The sequence below is a fragment of the Tursiops truncatus genome, chromosome 12 (assembly GCF_011762595.2).
Source record: "Tursiops truncatus isolate mTurTru1 chromosome 12, mTurTru1.mat.Y, whole genome shotgun sequence".
NCBI classification, from domain to species: Eukaryota; Metazoa; Chordata; class Mammalia; order Artiodactyla; family Delphinidae; genus Tursiops; species Tursiops truncatus.
Window position 1 is genome coordinate 44,524,847 of NC_047045.1, and position 17,581 is coordinate 44,542,427.

The window sequence follows — 17,581 nt, forward strand, 5'->3', positions numbered from 1 at the left end:
TTACATTGTGCCCTCCTCTAAATGGGGAAAAACAATTTAGGCCCCAAACAGGCATTCTTCCTGCAGTGCCGTACCAATTCAATTTCAACCACGTGAAAAATTATTCAATTAAAGTCTCTTTTCTGAATGGAAGTGATTGCCCTTCCTGGAATAACTCTCCTTCTCTGTGGCCTTTTCTGCAGGGGAGCTGATAAGGAGCTGGCTGGGTGGACAACATGTGTGTGTACAAACACACAACTGGAAGTTAGTCTCCTAGTGTGAACGCTTCTGTACTCAGAAACTTTGTGCTGATGTTGGACAATCCTTGGATGTTTGAGTTTCTGTTTTTTAATTATAATGTTCACGCATTCACTATATATTTGTTTAAGTTGCACATTAATTGTTAAATATCCAAAATGACTTAACGACAAAATGCATTTTAAAGCCAGAATGGGGAGGGGAGCTAGAGCAGTTCAATCTTTAAGAGAAACTTAATGAATGCCTGCTGGGTAAAGCAGGGATCCCGGAATGAGTCAGACACAGTCATAGTCTCAAGCAGTGTATGATCCAGTTGGAGGATTGAGAAGAGGATGCAAAGAATTATAATATAAAGCAGGTGAGATGAGTCACCCAGAGGTACCAAGTAAAATGAGTTCAAAGGAGGGAGTGCTTACATCCTTTTGGAACTGCAAAAAAATTCAGTTAAACTTGGAAATTTAAGATTGGCGGGCTTCCCTGGTGGCGCAGTGGTTGAGAGTCCGCCTGCCGATGCAGGGCACACGGGTTCGTGCCCCGGTCCGGGAAGATCCCACATGCCGCAGAGTGGCTGGGCCCGTGAGCCATGGCCGCTGAGCCTGCACGTCTGGAGCCTGTGCTCCGCAACGGGAGAGGCCACAACAGTGAGAGGCCCGCGTACCGCAAAAAAAAAAAAAAAAAAAAAAAAAAAGATTGGCTTGAAAGATGAGTAAGATTTTGACAGGCAAAAATATTCCACATGTAGGGAATAACATAAGCAAAGGCATAGGGAGCAAAGGACTGCATGGCAAGTCGTTTATTTTGGCTGGAAAATGTGGTTCATATAAAAGAACATTAGGAATGAAGACCAGAATGCACTTTAACCTGGGAACACTTCAGACTAAACTGGTGTGAAGATAGAAATGAAAGGGGAGGCTGTAGCTGATTCATGGAAAAAACTAGAACAGCAATGCAAAAGAGATAAAGAGGAACTTAGCCACAGCGGTGACAGCAGGAAAAGCAAAGACAAACAGGAAGAACTTTCTAAAGAACTTGCTAAAAACTGGTAATACATTAGATGTGGTTGAAAAAAAACCAATTATGACTGAAATGGAGCCTGGATAGCAAGGGTGCTGCCTAACAACAGAGACAGAAGAGTCAAGAGGAGGAATTGGCTGTGGGAAAGAACAGAACCTTTTTGTTCTGAGATTTGATTCCTTTGAATACTTGGTGCGATGGCCAGGAGGAGAGGGGCTCTTTTTTCTGTCAGACATCCTCGTGTCAAAGCCATTCTATTGCAGCTATGGATATAAAATTTGGGGGTCAGTGCTTGATGATGGAAGTTTAGGTGGGAAAATGTAGGGCTTACTAGAGGAGAGAGAAAGGAAAGAGAGAAAATGAAGTCAAAGGGAATACCAGGTAGTTGAAATGTCAAAAATCTCAGAGAAGTTGGGAACAGGAGGGCTATTTTTGATGCTTAGGTGATCACTGGCAACACTGAGAGAATTTTTAGTACAGAACTGGGAGTGGGGTCCAGCAGGAAAAGCCCTGAGTGAGGTAGGAGAGAGACAGAGCTCTCCTTCTGGTATACAGCTTCTTTTGTGACTTGAACCATGATGTGCTGTTAAAAATGACCAGAATTATGTTAGCGTGGACCAAGCATCCCAGTTTGCCCAGGGCTGTCCTATTTTAGCACTGAAAGTCTGCATCCCAGGGAACTCCTCCAGCTCTGGGCAAACTGGGATGCTTGGTCACTCTTACAGCTCCTACTGTGACATCTGACACTTAGTAGATTTTCAGTACATTATCTGTTGAGTGAATGAAAAAAATGCATGTGATAACACAACAGCTCTGAGGTTCCTTAATTTCATAAAATGACGTTAGTAATAGTAGTAACCAGTTTGTGAGGTTGTTTTGGCCATCAAATTAAATAACGTATATGAGAACATTAAGAAAAACCCATAAAACACTGTATAAATGTAAACAAATATATAGGATTCTTCCTATTAATTTTTGCATATTCTTGATTTATGTGAAAAGCGTACTATTATTTGTTGAAATTTTCGATACTGTCTGCTTTTTTTTTTGTCAACTAGCCTCTCATTGCCAGTGATCTGATATTGGCACTGAAATTAGTAATTAATTTTGTTTATATGGCATCCAACACCCAAGAGTCTCTAGGCACCTAGCCAAATCCTTTCTTAAATATAGTCATTAAGTGGAGGAAAAGAGCCAAGCAAATTCCTAAAAGAGGCAAGTGAAAAAAAGAGCAGCTGGCAAATGGGAAAATAAAAGTTATCAATTGAGAGAATTTCATCCACTATCTAGCGACAAAAATTATACCCCAAACTTAGCAGAAAACTGGTTGTATAAATTTAGCTACCCATCTCTTGACCTCTGGATAAAAGGGTCCCTGAAACATGGATTTTTAACAAACATTTCCGACTTTCTGTTTATTAAAAGTACCATTAGGCTTTTTCCACTTATCGAATTCTCATGTTAAAGCTGGAACAGACCTTGGAGATCATCTCATCCCACTTCTTATTTGATAGGTGCTTTTTGTAGGAACAGCTCTGGGTAATGTTTTACTAACATACAGAAAACATAACAAAGTTTTATGAACACAGCTTGGCTAAGTGAAGCGAACACTCCCCTGTGAATGAAACTCTGCAGTTTTCTGCTAGCTCTTTCAGAGTACAGACAAGGAATGGCTCAGAGTCTTTGACCCGACTCCATCAATCCCTCCATCGATGTGCCACTTCCTTTCTCTCTACCAGACAGACCACTGTCTCATGGACCTGGGAGATTTTGACTCAGTTTTAACCCCCAAGGGCTGCACCTCAAAGTCTTTTTGTTTTATTACCTGCTTTACTTCCCTTGCCTTTTCTCAGTTCCTACTGCTTCTTTTTCTTTTTTCTATAAACAGCTCTCTATATTTCTAAAATGGTAGATGTGATGTGATTCAGAGAAATATTATTCAAGGACTTACACTTTTTTCTCCAAGAAATTCAGCACACTTTAAACTTTTCTTGCATTACCCCACTCATATTGCCTTTGAAGATTTCCCTGGGAGACACCCTATGTTTGAAGTGTCCCTACATCTCAAATTCTATTTCCACAGCAACAAAAGAGTTTCTGAGATTAGACCTTCTCCACAAATAAGTTATTTGATAATTGGCAGAATAATTATTTAGTACTCAAAATTCTCTAACACCACTGTGCTATGCTAACAGGTTTTAATAAATTATATGCACAAATTTGACCTGGATAAATTGTGAGAAGTTTATTCTATGGTGAACCCTGTTATATAATGTCTGATTCTCTAATTGTGTTGATCAAATTATCACTCTAATATATCAATACATGATATCATTAGCAAGGATATCTTGTTTGCAACAGTATTTATTTCATGAATGTATAACTTGTCCACATGACAAGCTTGTGTCAAATTGTGACATAAAGTCACCTCTCTTCACTTTCCCCAGTAAACTCTTAAATCCTTAATTTATAGAGGTGTCTGTTGCTGAGAACAGCTTAAAATGTTACTGCTTCCAAAGCAGTTCTATTCACAGTAGATGGAAAACATGAGGGTAACTATGTGGGATTAATATCAAACTCTGAAAGTTGAAGCACCGGTGTCTCTGGCAGAGAGGGAAGGTGCAAGAGTACAAGGAGCTCTGACATGACATCATAAGACCTGAATTCACTTCTGATTCTAACTCTTATTAGCGATTTGACCTTAACAATGTGATTAACTTTGCTAAGCCTTAGTTTTCTTTCTTTTTTCTTCTTCTTTTTTTTTTTTTTTTTTGTGGTACGCGGGCCTCTCACTGTTGTGGCCCCTCCCGTTGCGGAGCACAGGCTCCGGACGCGCAGGCTCAGTGGCCATGGCTCACGGGCCCAGCCGTTCCGCGGCATGTGGGATCCTCCCGGACCGGGGCACGAACCCGTGTCCCCTGCATCGGCAGGCGGACTCTCAAGCACTGCGTCACCAGGGAAGCCCAAGCCTTAGTTTTCTTATCCATAAAATAGAAAAATATGTTTTTCAGATAAAGTAGGTAAAGCATGTTGTAAACAAATTATAGAGCAATATACAAATGCCATATATTATTAATTCGCTTTTTTATACTACCCATAATGCTTTTCTACGTGCCCATTAAATACTTTTCAATAAATAGTGATATGAAATTTTTACAGTAGCCCAAATATAATTGTTTCTTATAATTAGTCACTTTTGGGGAGCTGCATATCATTTCATTAAATTTTATTTTTTAGAAGTGTACTGGAAATTCAGTTATTTGGAAACCATTTTTTTCTTTCACATATCTGGGACAAAACATTTTAAATAAATTTCACAAGCTAGGTACAAGACAACCTTGTAATATTGGCTATAGATTTCTGAAAGAGGGTTACATTTTATTCTCAAAACGCATTTTACTCTAACAAACTTTTTTCGTTTTACAAGGAAAAATTTGGTTAAAATCCAGCTGTGTTTTTCATGTAGTATTCTCTTAGACAAAATTTGGTCCATAAGGTTTGAATCTTTTCCTCTTTCAAGTAAACAAAACCAACTAAACACATGGTTATTTGTAAAATTTTTCCTGTGAAATTTACAATTTATTCTACTCTTATTTTTTTTATTGACGTATAGTTGATTTACAATGTTGTGTTAATTTCTACTGTACAGCAAAGTGATTCAGTTATACACATATATACATATTCTATTCTATTTCTTTGGCAAAATATGGACTGTGAGGGCACTGTCTGGATGCATTTGAGAAAGATTTCTATTTTTAAGCTTCTAAGAAAAATTACTTCCGTTCTTTGGGAGTCGTCTTAAGGGATTTATTACAGTAATTCTATTATGTAGAGTTAAATATATATACTGAGACTATTTCACACTTAATAAAACATAGTACCAAAATAGATTTAGATATTTTCCTCACTATAAATAATCTCCCCCAAGTCCCTGATTTTTTGCCATTTTCTTCTTTCTCCACACCCTCCATGAAGGATTGCATTTTTTACAAATAAATTAACTGTGTACAAGCAAGTTCTTTCTGTTTTAATCCCATTCCCTGGGCCAAAACTCCTTTAAAATATAAATTGCCCTAGGATTTTTGGCTTTTACTTTCATATCAAAGACTTCTTTCTAAACCTACATCAATAATCATGCTGAGTGAACTGCATTGTACTCAGTTCATCCCCTACAGAAAAAGGGAGGATTTAGTTGATATTGTCGGGCTTTGGCTTCATGACTAGAGACAATCTGAACTACTACCAGGCTAGACCCTAGACTGAACATGATGGGCAATATTCCTGCATCTGATCACAATCTTCTGCTATTCTCCTCCTCCTTCCCCTCCTCCTCTTCTATCTCCTCCCTCCTTCTCTTCTGTTTCTTCTTCTCCTTCTTCATATTTTTTTGGAATCATCATTGAATGTGGTGGCAGATGGCATGTCTCTCAGTGAACTCAAAGGCATATGGCAAGCTGTTATCAATTGTGCCATGCCACCTAAGTTGCAGAATTTATAGTTCAAAAGAAAAAAGAATGTAGCCTGTGATACCAAGCTTTGAATGCAGTCACAATGAGTACTTAATTCCCAAACACCATGCATTTTGTTTCTAAAATATTGTATCGAAGTCCTTTCTTGAGGGTAGTGAGCAGTCAAGTTTAGAAATGTAGAAACTGTCTCTTAGACGGGTCAGACGATTCTAAGAAAGGGACTGGAAAGGAAACTTTTAAAGACATCATCTTAATGGCTTAAGGGAGAATATGAAACTTTCAAAAACAATGTCATCTATTTAAGAGAAAAAATACACTCATTTTAAATGCAAAGCCTTTGGCCATTTCTTTTCTTTTTTGGTTTGTTCATTAAGTTGTATGCAGGGATCAGAAGCTAGGGGTTAAAAACTTCCTTAAGTTATTTGTATGTACACTTCATTAATTCTATAGAAATAATTTATTTCAGAGTATTAATGGTTAAATAAAACTAGAACAATAGTCAAAATTCTAAGAACACTTCTACTCAGTATTTTTTTCTATATAACACAATAAACCTTAGTCTTCCTAGAAGACTAGAATCAGGTTTAATGTTAACTCTCACCATCGTATCTCTCTGGAGTACACATATTTGCATGCAGAAAATCAGCACCATGAAACAGGGACAGCTGCTGTGATAGCAACCCTATAATTGTCCTGGGCTGAACTCCCAGGAGAGTAAAGGAGGTGGGGTAGAGAAAGGCAACAACATCAAAGCTCAGAGAGACTCCATTTTTATGAATATCTCCACATTTAAGTCTAGTCAGTAGGTATGTCTGAGTAATTCAGTGTTGATATTTGCTATTTTATTAAGTAAAAGTGTTGCAATTTTCCTTCCTCTGCAAATACAGATTTTTTTCTTTCTTTTAACAGAATTATTGTTTGCTAACAAGTCTTATGGCTTTTGTAAAGCAAGTCTCTGAACTCAAGCTGTTACATCATCACCAGTTCCCACAAGACAGAGTGATAATTATCTCTTTTCCTCTATTTCAAATTTGACAAATCTACCAGAAACTACTGGATCTTATAAAGATTACCCCTTCTTTTTCCTCTCAGAGTTTTCCTTTTTATGAAGTACTATACATTTATTTCCTATAAGATTCATTATACTTATCTTTATGTATCACAATTGTGATGCTAAAACTCAGAAAAGACAACCTGATGGACATTATATGTAGTGTTGCCTCTCTCAATGCTGCAGTGTTGTTTTTCTATACCTCTTCCCATTTGCTGTTTGTTGTATCATTTAGGTATGCTAATGGATTTGCAAAAAACACCTTTATTTAGGATGAAATGCATGTTACTCTGAAATTTCTTGACTGCTGAAAAAAGCCTAGCACAGTGTCTCTGATGTCTGGTCAGTCTCTGCTGCCCAAATTTTGGCAGGTAGAGGATTAGTCTTCCTTTTTTTTCAACTAGAATTATTAACATTCTGTCTTGTTATGATAAATCCTGATGCACAGAGTTGGAGTATATGTGGTTGTGAATTTTAAGAACTAAATTTAAAAATGGCTATTTGGAACCTATTAATATTCTTATACCATCATGGTTAAAGGTACATATCCTGAAGCTAGTTGCCTGGGTTAAATTATAGGTCCTCCATTGATCAACTTTGAGGCTTTAGGCAACTTACTTGACCTCTTTGTGCCTCAGTTTCATCAGTTATACAGTGGGAAGAACAACAATACTTTCTAAAAGAATTAATGCATTTAAGTACTTAGAAAAATGTCTAACATGAAGTAAACATTAAATAAAAGCTAGCTGTTTACTTTTTAAATACAGCACAGAAGGTAGAAAAATGTGATTCAAGGCTTACGGATCATTACCATATTGTAAGTATTTTGTTGTCCCTGTAATTAATTTGCCATGGGCAAAACATTCAGCCCTTTGCACCTTACTTTTCTCATCTGTACAATGGGGATGATAACAGTTACTTTAGAGATATTATTGTGAATATTAGAAATAAAATATGTAAAACTCCTAGTCTAGTCCTTGGCAAACAGTAGGCAGTCAATACATGTGTTAGTAGTTGTTACTCATACTTGCCACACTCAGTTCTCTCTAATGCACAGGGAACTGATTTCAGAAGTAAAAAACATGTACGAATTTCTATCGAAAACAAACTTACAAAGGACATATTTAGAAAAATCAGAAATATGGAGCTAATGTTGCACCTCTTTATCCGTCTGTCCTGGCGAAGCAGGACGAAGCTCAGGCCAAATTCCTTAGCTCAAAATTCAGACTGGTGCCAAGGGGGCCATCATCCCTGATGTGGGCTAAGAGCGGTTAATGTTGATTCACATATGGTTTTCTTTTTCCTAAATGAGATTATTCCTTTGAAACTGCTGCGTGCCCAAGGTCAGTGAGAACTCTGATCTTCTGCAGATGTGCCTGTTCATAGGGAGGTAGGATTCAGATGGCTTAGCATAGTGAATTTCAGGCCTTGATTTGGAAGAAAATAAAATTAAATAAAATGCTTGCTCTCAATTTTAAAATTAAAAGAATTTAAAAGTATAATTATGAATTTTTTTATTGACATCGTTCAGGAAACCTTAGTCTAAAAAGTAGAATAAAGATCAATGTAATGTATCCATTATATATTAGCTAACATTGTTATGCATTGTACAGCGTCGGGCAGTTTGTACTGTTACGTGTTACAGTTTACATGTGCATTTTTCTTCAGGGAGCTCTGTTTCCATCCTAATTTTGTTTATGTAAAATTTCTGTCTTGAGGAACAGACATATTTTTGATAGTCTTCTTACTCAGTAGTTTAGTTTTAATTAAGACAATTTGGTTACATTGAGCTAAAATGAACAACAGTCACAGAATTTTATTTTATGTGCACATCATTAGTTAAAAGCTTTAGTAATTTTAAAATAAAACCTAAGTTGGCTTTTGTTACCCCTCTCTCCTCCTCCCCCAAAAAATAAGAAAAGGAAAACACAGTCATAAAGACATGTGCCTGTACAACTAAAGAAAGTCTTTTTCTCTCTTTCCTTTTTTTTTTTTTTCGTATTTTCTACCCTATCTTTCTCAAAACAGTGGATCTCATTTAGTTTTCTAAATAAGTCATGATGGTGGCAAGGGGAAGATAATTTTCAAAGTGCTCTGAACATCTATCTAGTGATTGTAAAACAAAACTGTGAAATTGATAACCCATTTTACCCACTAAGAATATTAGTCAAAGAGTGCAATACAAGAATATTAAAATAAATTTATAAAATAATTTAGTTTTGCAAGATAGTCATGTTGATTTGTTAATTCTGGGCTACCTTGTTATAATATTATTTTAACCCAAGTCTAGATAGTGACTAGATTTTGAGTAGCCTTCCTTAAAGTGTGGTCTGGTGACCACCACATCAGAATTATCAGGGCCCCTTGTTGAAAATGCAGGTTCTGGGTCCCCACATGTGACTGGTGGAATCTGACTCTCTATAGGCTAAGCCCCAGAACTGTGTATGTTTAGCAGAAACCCAGATAATTCTCGTGCACACAAAAGTTTGAGAAGCAATGGGTTAGTATCTGTAGCTTCTACCCTCTTGATTCCCTACCTACAACTGAAACCCAGTTGTCAGTCAGGGTGGAGACTTTCCAGCACAATAGATATCATCACTGGCTATGTATTAGAATAACTGAGAAAGCTTTCTAAAAATGTCAGTGCCTGGACCTGTACCTGAGGGGGTTAAGAACAGTGCTCCTTGATATTTCAATACAACATTTAGTAATTAAATATGCAGTGGCTTGTACTATCCTCTTTTTAAGATATGACAAGTTTTTAACCTTCAATTTCACTAAAAGTTCCAAAAAGGTCATATTTTAGAGTGTATGTATTTTCCCAAATAATGGTGCTGGCACATAGGAGTAGTTAAATAACACTCTTCGATTATAGAAATTGGACTGGAGAGAAGAAAATACGGGGATAATGAGTGTGGGGTGAATCAATTTTCTAAACATAGTGGTGGCCTAGAGGGGTTTAAACAATATCAAACGAAAGAGAGGGAAGCTGAGTCACTGCACAGGGACCTGGAAGTTGAGAGGATGTGATGAGCTTGAAAGCTGAGGGTCAGTGCAGGTTTATTTCCTCCCCAGGGGACTGTTGAAGAGGATTGTGACCATTACCGGCAAGGCCAGTGGGGGAACATCGGATGCCCTGAGGGGCGGGTACACTGTGCATGCCACGCACCTGGGCTTGTTTAGGGCTGGTGGGGGGAGATGGAATTTACAACTGCCCATGAGCATACATAGGCCACTATTCTGGCTAACTTACTAAGTATCCTTCATATAGCAATCTAGTTTTTTAAATGCTGTTTTTCTTAATAAAAAAATAACTTTCTTAACTAACAAAGGCCAGTTGTAGGGATTTAAATGAATGTGTGTGTATGTGTGTGTGGTGTTTTAATTTTAAAAGGTCTTTTTCCTCAGTTTCTCCAAATGTTGTTTTGCCTTTTGTTTCTTGTTGCTTAATCCGTAAGTAGAAGCTGTTAAAAGTTCCTAACAAGACAATCTGTAGACTACAGTCATCCCTAAGCGCTTAGTCTTTGAGAGATGTGGCTCTCATAATTGTAGGTTCTGTTGGACAAGGTGTTGGCTAACCAGCTGATTTTAACTAGAGTCAGAACTGAGATGACTGAGTGTTAATACATTAAAACACAAGAATGGTTGGAGTTGTTGTTTAGCATGTGCTGTAGCTACCTAATGGTGAACTAAGGAAACTCTTTTGAGAATGTGGGCAAATAACTAAATATCTAGGTTCCTAGGTTCAGTCTTTTTTTACATTTTTTTTTTTAATTTTTAATTTTATTTTTTTGAACATCTTTATTGGAGTATAATTGCTTTACAATGTTGTGTTAGTTTCTGCTGTATAACAAAGTAAATCAGCTATACATATACATATATCCCCATACCCCCTACCTCTTGCGTCTCCCTCCCACCCTCCCTATCCCACCCCTCTAGGTGGTCACAAAGCACCGGGCTGACATCCCCGTACTATGCGGCTGCTTGCCACTCCCTGTTTTACAACTGGTGGTGTATATATGTCAATGCCACTCTCTCACTTCGTCCCAGCTTACCATTCCCCCTCCCTGTGTCCTCAAATCCATTCTCTACATCTACATATTTATTCTTATCCTGCCCCTAGGTTCTTCAGAACCATTTTTTTTTTTTAGATTCCATATGTATGTGTTAGGTATTTGTTTTTCTCTTTCTGACTTACTTCACTCAGTATGACAGACTCTAGGTCCATCCACCTCAGTATAAATAACTCAATTTCATTTCTTTTTATGGCTGAGTAATATTCCATTGTATACGTGTGCCACATCTTCTTTGTCCATTCATCTGTCAATGGACACTTAGTTTGCTTCCATGTCCTGGCTATAGTAAATAGTGCCGCAATGAACATTGGGGTACATGACTTTTTTTTTCTTTTTTTTAAACATTTTTATTGGAGTATCATTGCTTTACAATGGTGTGTTAGTTTCTGCTTTATAACAAAGTGAATCAGTTATACCTATATCCCCATAACTCTTCCCTCTTGCATCTCCCACCCTCCCACCCTCCCTCTCCCACCCCTCTAGGTGGTCACAAAGCACTGAGCTGATCTCCCTGTGCTATGAGACTGCTTCCCACTAGCTATCTATTTTACATTTAGTAGTATATATATGTCCATGCCACTCTCTCACTTTGTCCCAGCTTACCCTTACCTCTCCCCGTGTCCTCAAGTCTATTCTCTAGTAGGTCTGTGTCTTTATTCCCATCTTGCCCCTAGGTTCTTCATGACCATTTTATTTTTTAGATTCCATATATATGTGTTAGCATATGGTATTTGTTTTTCTCTTTCTGACTTACTTCACTCTGTATGACAGACTCCAGGTCCATCCATCTCAGTATAAATAACTCAATTTCGTTTCTTTTTATGGCTGAGTAATGTTCCATTGTATACATGTACCATATCTTCTTTGTCCATTCATCTGTCAACGGACACTTAGGTTGCTTCCATGTCCTTGCTATTGTAAGTAGTGCTGCAATGAACATTGGGGTACATGACTCTTTTTGAATTATGGTTTTCTCAGGGTATATGCCCAGTAGTGGGATTGCTGGGTCGTATGATGGTTTTATATTTTGCTTTCAAGGCACCTCCATACTGTTCTCCGTAGTGGCTGTATCAATTTACATTCCCACCAACAGTGCAAGAGGGTTCCCTTTTCTCCACACCCTCTCCAGCATTTATTGTTTGTAGATTTTTTAATAATGGCCCTTCTGACTGGTGTGAGGTGATACCTCATTGTAGTTTTGATTTGCATTTCTCTACTGATTAGTGATGTTGAGCATCATTTCATGTGTTTGTTGACAATCTATATATCTTCTTTGGAGAAATGTTGCTTTAGGTCTTCTGCCCATTTTTGGATTGGTTGTTCGTTTTTTTGATATTGCACTGCATGAGCTGCTTGTATATTTTGGAGATTAATCCTTTGTCAGTTGCTTTGTTTGAAAATATTTTCTCCCATTCTGAGGGTTGTCTTTTTGTCTTGTTTATGGTTTCCTTTGCTGTGCAAAAGCTTTTAAGTTTCAGTAGGTCCCATTTGTTATTTTTGTTTCTATTTCCCTTTCTCTAGGAGGCGGGTCCAAAAGGATCTTGTTGTGACTTATGTCATAGAGTGTTCTGCCTATGTTTTCCTCTAAGAGTTTTATAGTGTCTGGTCTTACATTTAGGTCTTCAATCCATTTTGAGTTTATTTTTGTGTATGGTGTTAGGGAGTGTTCTAATTTCATACTTTTACATGTACCTGACCAGTTTTCCCAGCACCACTTATTGAAGAGGCTGTCCTTTCTCCACTGTATATTCTTGCCTCCTCTATCAAAGATAAGGTGACCATATGTGCGTGGGTTTATCTCTGGGCTTTCTGTCCTGTTCCATTGACCTATATTTCTGTTTTTGTGCCAGTACCATACTGTCTTGATAACTGTAGCTTTGTAGTATAGTCTGAAGTCAGGGAGCCTGATTCCTCCAGCTCCATTTTTCGTTCTCAAGATTGCTTTGGCTATTCAGGGTCTTTTGTGTTTCCATACAAATTGTGAACGTTTTTGTTCTAGTTCTGTGAAAAATGCCAGTGGTAGTTTGATAGGGATTGCATTGAATCTGTAGATTGCTTTGGGTAGTAGAGTCATTTTCACAATGTTGATTCTTCCAATCCGAGAACATGGTATATCTCTCCATCTATTTGTATCATTTTTAATTTCTTTCATCAGTGTCTTATAATTTTCTGCATACAGGTCTTTTGTCTCCTTAGGTAGGTTTATTCCTAGGTATTTTACTCTTTTTGTTGCAATGGTAAATGGGAGTGTTTCCTTAATTTCTCTTTCATATTTTTCATCATTAGTGTATACGAATGCCAGAGATTTCTGTGCATTAATTTTATATCCTGCTACTTTACCAAATTCACTGATTAGCTCTAGTAGTTTTCTGGTAGCATCTTTAGGATTCTCTATGTACAGTATTATGTCATCTGCAAACAGTGACAGCTTTACTTCTTCTTTTCCGATTTGGATTCCTTTTATTTCTTTTTCTTCTCTGATTACTGTGGCTAAAACTTCCAAAACTATGTTGAATAAGAGTGGTGAGAGTTGGCAACCTTGTCTCGTTCCTGATCTTAGTGGAAATGGTTTCAGTCTTTCACCATTGAGGACAATGTTGGCTGTGGGTTTGTTACATATGGCCTTTATTATGTTGAGGAAAGTTCCCTCTATGCCTACTTTCTGCAGGGTTTTTATCATAAATGGGTGTTGAATTTTTTCGAAAGCTTTCTCTGGATCTATTGAGATGATCACATGGTTTTTCTCCTTTGATTTGTTAATATGGTGTATCACGTTGATTGAAGAATCCTTGCATTCCTGGAATAAACCCCACTTGATCATGGTATATGATCCTTTTAATGTGCTGTTGGATTCTGTTTGCTAGTATTTTGTTGAGGATTTTTGCATCTATGTTCATCCGTGATATTGGCCTGTAGTTTTCTTTTTTTGAGACATATTTGTCTGGTTTTGGTATCAGGGTGATGGTGGCCTCGTAGAATGAGTTTGGGAGTGTTCCTCCCTCTGGTATAGTTTGGAAGAGTTTGAGAGGATAGGTGTTAGCTCTTCTCTAAATGTTTGATAGAATTCGCCTGTGACAGCATCTGGTCCTGGGCTTTTGTTTGTTGGAAGATTTTTAATCACAGTTTCAATTTCAGTGCTTGTGATTGGTCTGCTCATATTTTCTATTTCTTCCTGGTTCAGTCTTGGCAGGTTGTGCATTTCTAAGAATTTGTCCATTTCTTCCAGGTTGTCCATTTTATTGGTATAGAGTTGCTTGTAGGAATCTCTCATGATCCTTTGATTTCTGCAGTGTCAGTTGTTACTTCTCCTTTTTTATTTCTAATTCTATTGATTTGAGTCTTCTCACTTTTTTTCTTGATGAGTCTGGCTAATGGTTTATCAATTTTGTTTATCTTCTCAAAGAACCAGCTTTTAGTTTTATTGACGTTTGCTATCATTTCCTTCATTTCTTTTTAATTTATTTCTGATCTGATCTTTATGATTTCTTTCCTTCTGCTAACTTTGGGGTTTTTTTTTCTTCTTTCTCTAATTGCTTTAGTTGCAAGTTTAGGTTCTTTATTTGAGATGTTTCATGTTTCTTAAGGTAGGATTGTATTGCTATAAACTTCCCTCTTAGAACTGCTTTTGCTGCATCCTATAGGTTTTGGGTCGTCGTGTCTCCATTGTCATTTGTTTCTAGGTTTGTTTTTTTTTTGCGATATGTGGGCCTCTCACTTTGTGGCCTCTCCCTTTGCGGAGCACAGGCTCCGGACACGGAGGCTCAGCAGCCATGGTTCATGGGCCTAGCCGCTCCGTGGCATGTGGGATCTTCCCGGACCGGGGCACGAACCTGTGTCCCCTGCATCGGCAGGCGGACTCTCATCCACTGCGCCACCAGGGAAGCCCTCTAGGTATTTTTTGATTTCTTCTTTGATTTCTTCAGTAAACTCTTGGTTATTTAGAGTGTATTTTTTAGCCTCCATGTGTTTTTTGTTTTTTTTTTTTTGCAGCTTTTTTTCAGTAATTGATATCTAGTCATAGCATTGTGGTTGGAAAAAAATACTTGACACTATTTCAATTTCCTTAAATTTACCAAGGCTTGATTGTGACCCAAGATATGATTTATCCTGGAGAATGTCCCATGAGCACTTGAGGAGAAAGTGTATTCTGTTGTTTTTGGATGGAATGCCTTATAAATATCAATTAAGTCCAACACGTTTAACGAGTCATTTAAGGCTTGTGTTTCCTTATTTATTTTCATTTTGGATGATCTGTCCATTGGTGAAAGTGGGGTGTTAAAGTCCCCTACTATGATTGTGTTACTGTCGATTTCCCCTTTTATGACTGTTAACATTTGCCTTATGAATTGAGGTGCTCCTATTTTGGATGCATAAATATTTACAATTGCTATATCTTTTTCTTGGATTGATCCCTTGTCCATTATGTAGTATCTTTTTTGTCTCTTGTAATAGTCTTTATTTTAAAGTCTATCTTATCTGATATGAGAATTGCTACTCCAGCTTTCTTTTGATTTCCATTTGCATGGAATGTCTTTTTCCATTCCCTATCTTTCCATCTGTTTGTGTCCCTAGGTCTGAAGTGGGTCTCTTGTAGACAGCATATATAAGGTTCTAATTTTTGGATCCATTCAAGTAGTGTTTGTGTTTTGGTTTGTGCATTTTATCCATTTACTTTTAAGGTAATTATTGATATGTATGTTCCTATTACCATTTTCTTAATTGTTTTGTGTTTGCTATTGTAGGTCTTTTCCTTCTCTTTTGTTTCCTGCCTAGAGAAGTGCCTTTAGCATTTGTTGTAAAGCTGGTTTGGTGGTGCTGAAATCTCTTAACTTTTGCCTATCTGTAAAGGTTTTAATTTCTCTGTCAAATCTGAATGAGATCCTTGCTGGGTAGAGTAATCTTGGTTGTAGTTTTTTCCCTTTAATCACTTTAAATATGTCCTGCCACTCCCTTCTGGCTTGCAGAGTTTCTGCTGAAAGATCATCTGTTAACCTTATGGCCAATCCCTTGTATGTTATTTGTTGTCTTTTATTTGCTGCTTTTAATATTTTTTGTTTGTATTTAATTTTTGGTACTTTGATTAATATGTGTCTTGGCCTGTTTCTCCTTCGATTTATCCAGTATGGGACTCTCTGTGCTCCTGGACTTGATTGACTATTTCCTTTCCCATATTAGGGAAGTTTTCAACTATAATCATTCCAATATTTTCTCAGTCCCTTTTTTGTTCTCTTTTTCTTCTGGGAGCCCTAAAATTCGAATGTTGGTGCATTTAATATTGTCCCAGAGGTCTTGGGACTGTCCTCAATTCTTTTCATTCGTTTTTCTTTATTCTGCTCTGTGATAGTTATTTCCAATTTTTATCTTCCAGGTCACATATCTGTTCTTCTGCATCATTTATTCTGCTATTGATTCCTTCTAGTGAATTTTTAATTCCATTTATTGTGTTGTTCATCATTGTTTCTTTGCTCTTTATTTCTTCTAGTTCCTTGTTAAACCTTTCTTGTATTTTCTCCATTCTATTTCCAAGATTTTGGATCATCTTTACTCTCATTTCTCTAAATTCTTTTTCAGGTAGACTGCCTAGTTCCTTTTCATTTGTTTGGTCTGGTGGGTTTTTACTTTGCTCCTTCATCTGTTGCATATTTCTCTGTCTTCTCATCTTGCTTTTCTTACTGTGTTTGGGGTCTCCTTTTCGCAGGCTGCAGGTTCATAGTTCCCATTTTTTGTGTGGTGTCTGCCCACAGTGGGTTGTGTAGGCTTCCTGGTGGAGGGGACTGGTGCCTGTGTTCTGGTGTATGGGGCTGGATATTGTCTTTTTGGTTGGCAGGACTGAGTCCAGTGCTGTGTTTTGGGGTGTCTGTGAACTTAGTATGATTTTCAGTAGCCTGTCTGCTAATGGGTGGGGTTGTGTTCCTGTCCTGCTAGTTGTTTGGCATGGGGTGTCCAGCACTGGAGCTTGTTTGTCATTGAGTGGAGCTGGGTCTTAGCATTGAGATGGAGATCTCTGGGAGAGCTCTCACTGATTGGTATTACATGGGGCTGGGAGGTCTCTGGTGGTCCAATGTCCTGAACTCGGCTCTCCCACCTCAGAGGCTCAGACCTGACACCTGGCCACAGCACCAAGACCCTGTCAGCCACATGCCCAGGTACGTGGGAGTTTCTTGTCTTTTGGGAAGTCTGAGGTCTTCTGCCAGCATTCAGTAGGTGTTCTGTAGGAGCTGTTCCTCATGTAGATGTATTTTTGATGTATTTGTGGGGAGAAAGGTGATCTCCATGTCTTACTCCTCCACCATCTTGAAGGTCCTCCTCTCCCTATGTTCAGTTTTAGGATAGATTACTTATTAATTTTTTGGCTACAGGATTATTTTATGATGGTGTCATTTATGACTGTCGTGGTGCAAGTTGTGATTTGGCGAGTAGAGGATATGATTCAAGTATTAAGGAATGAAAGAAAATAGACTTTTTTCATTGATATTCAAATAGGGTGGAAGAAAAGGCATTATCTAGGGACACATGTGCAGTCAAAAGGCAATATTATATGTATATGTATCATAAAGTTACATTGGAAAAGGAAGAGGTGCAAAATGCTTCTCTTCCAGAGAAGATGAAGTAAAATACTCATCTTAATGTCTATATGTGTGTGTATGTATATATGTATACTGTATATATTGTGAACTTGAAATTTTGATACAAATAGGTAAATTCATTCCATAAAAATTACTGAGTTTTATTCA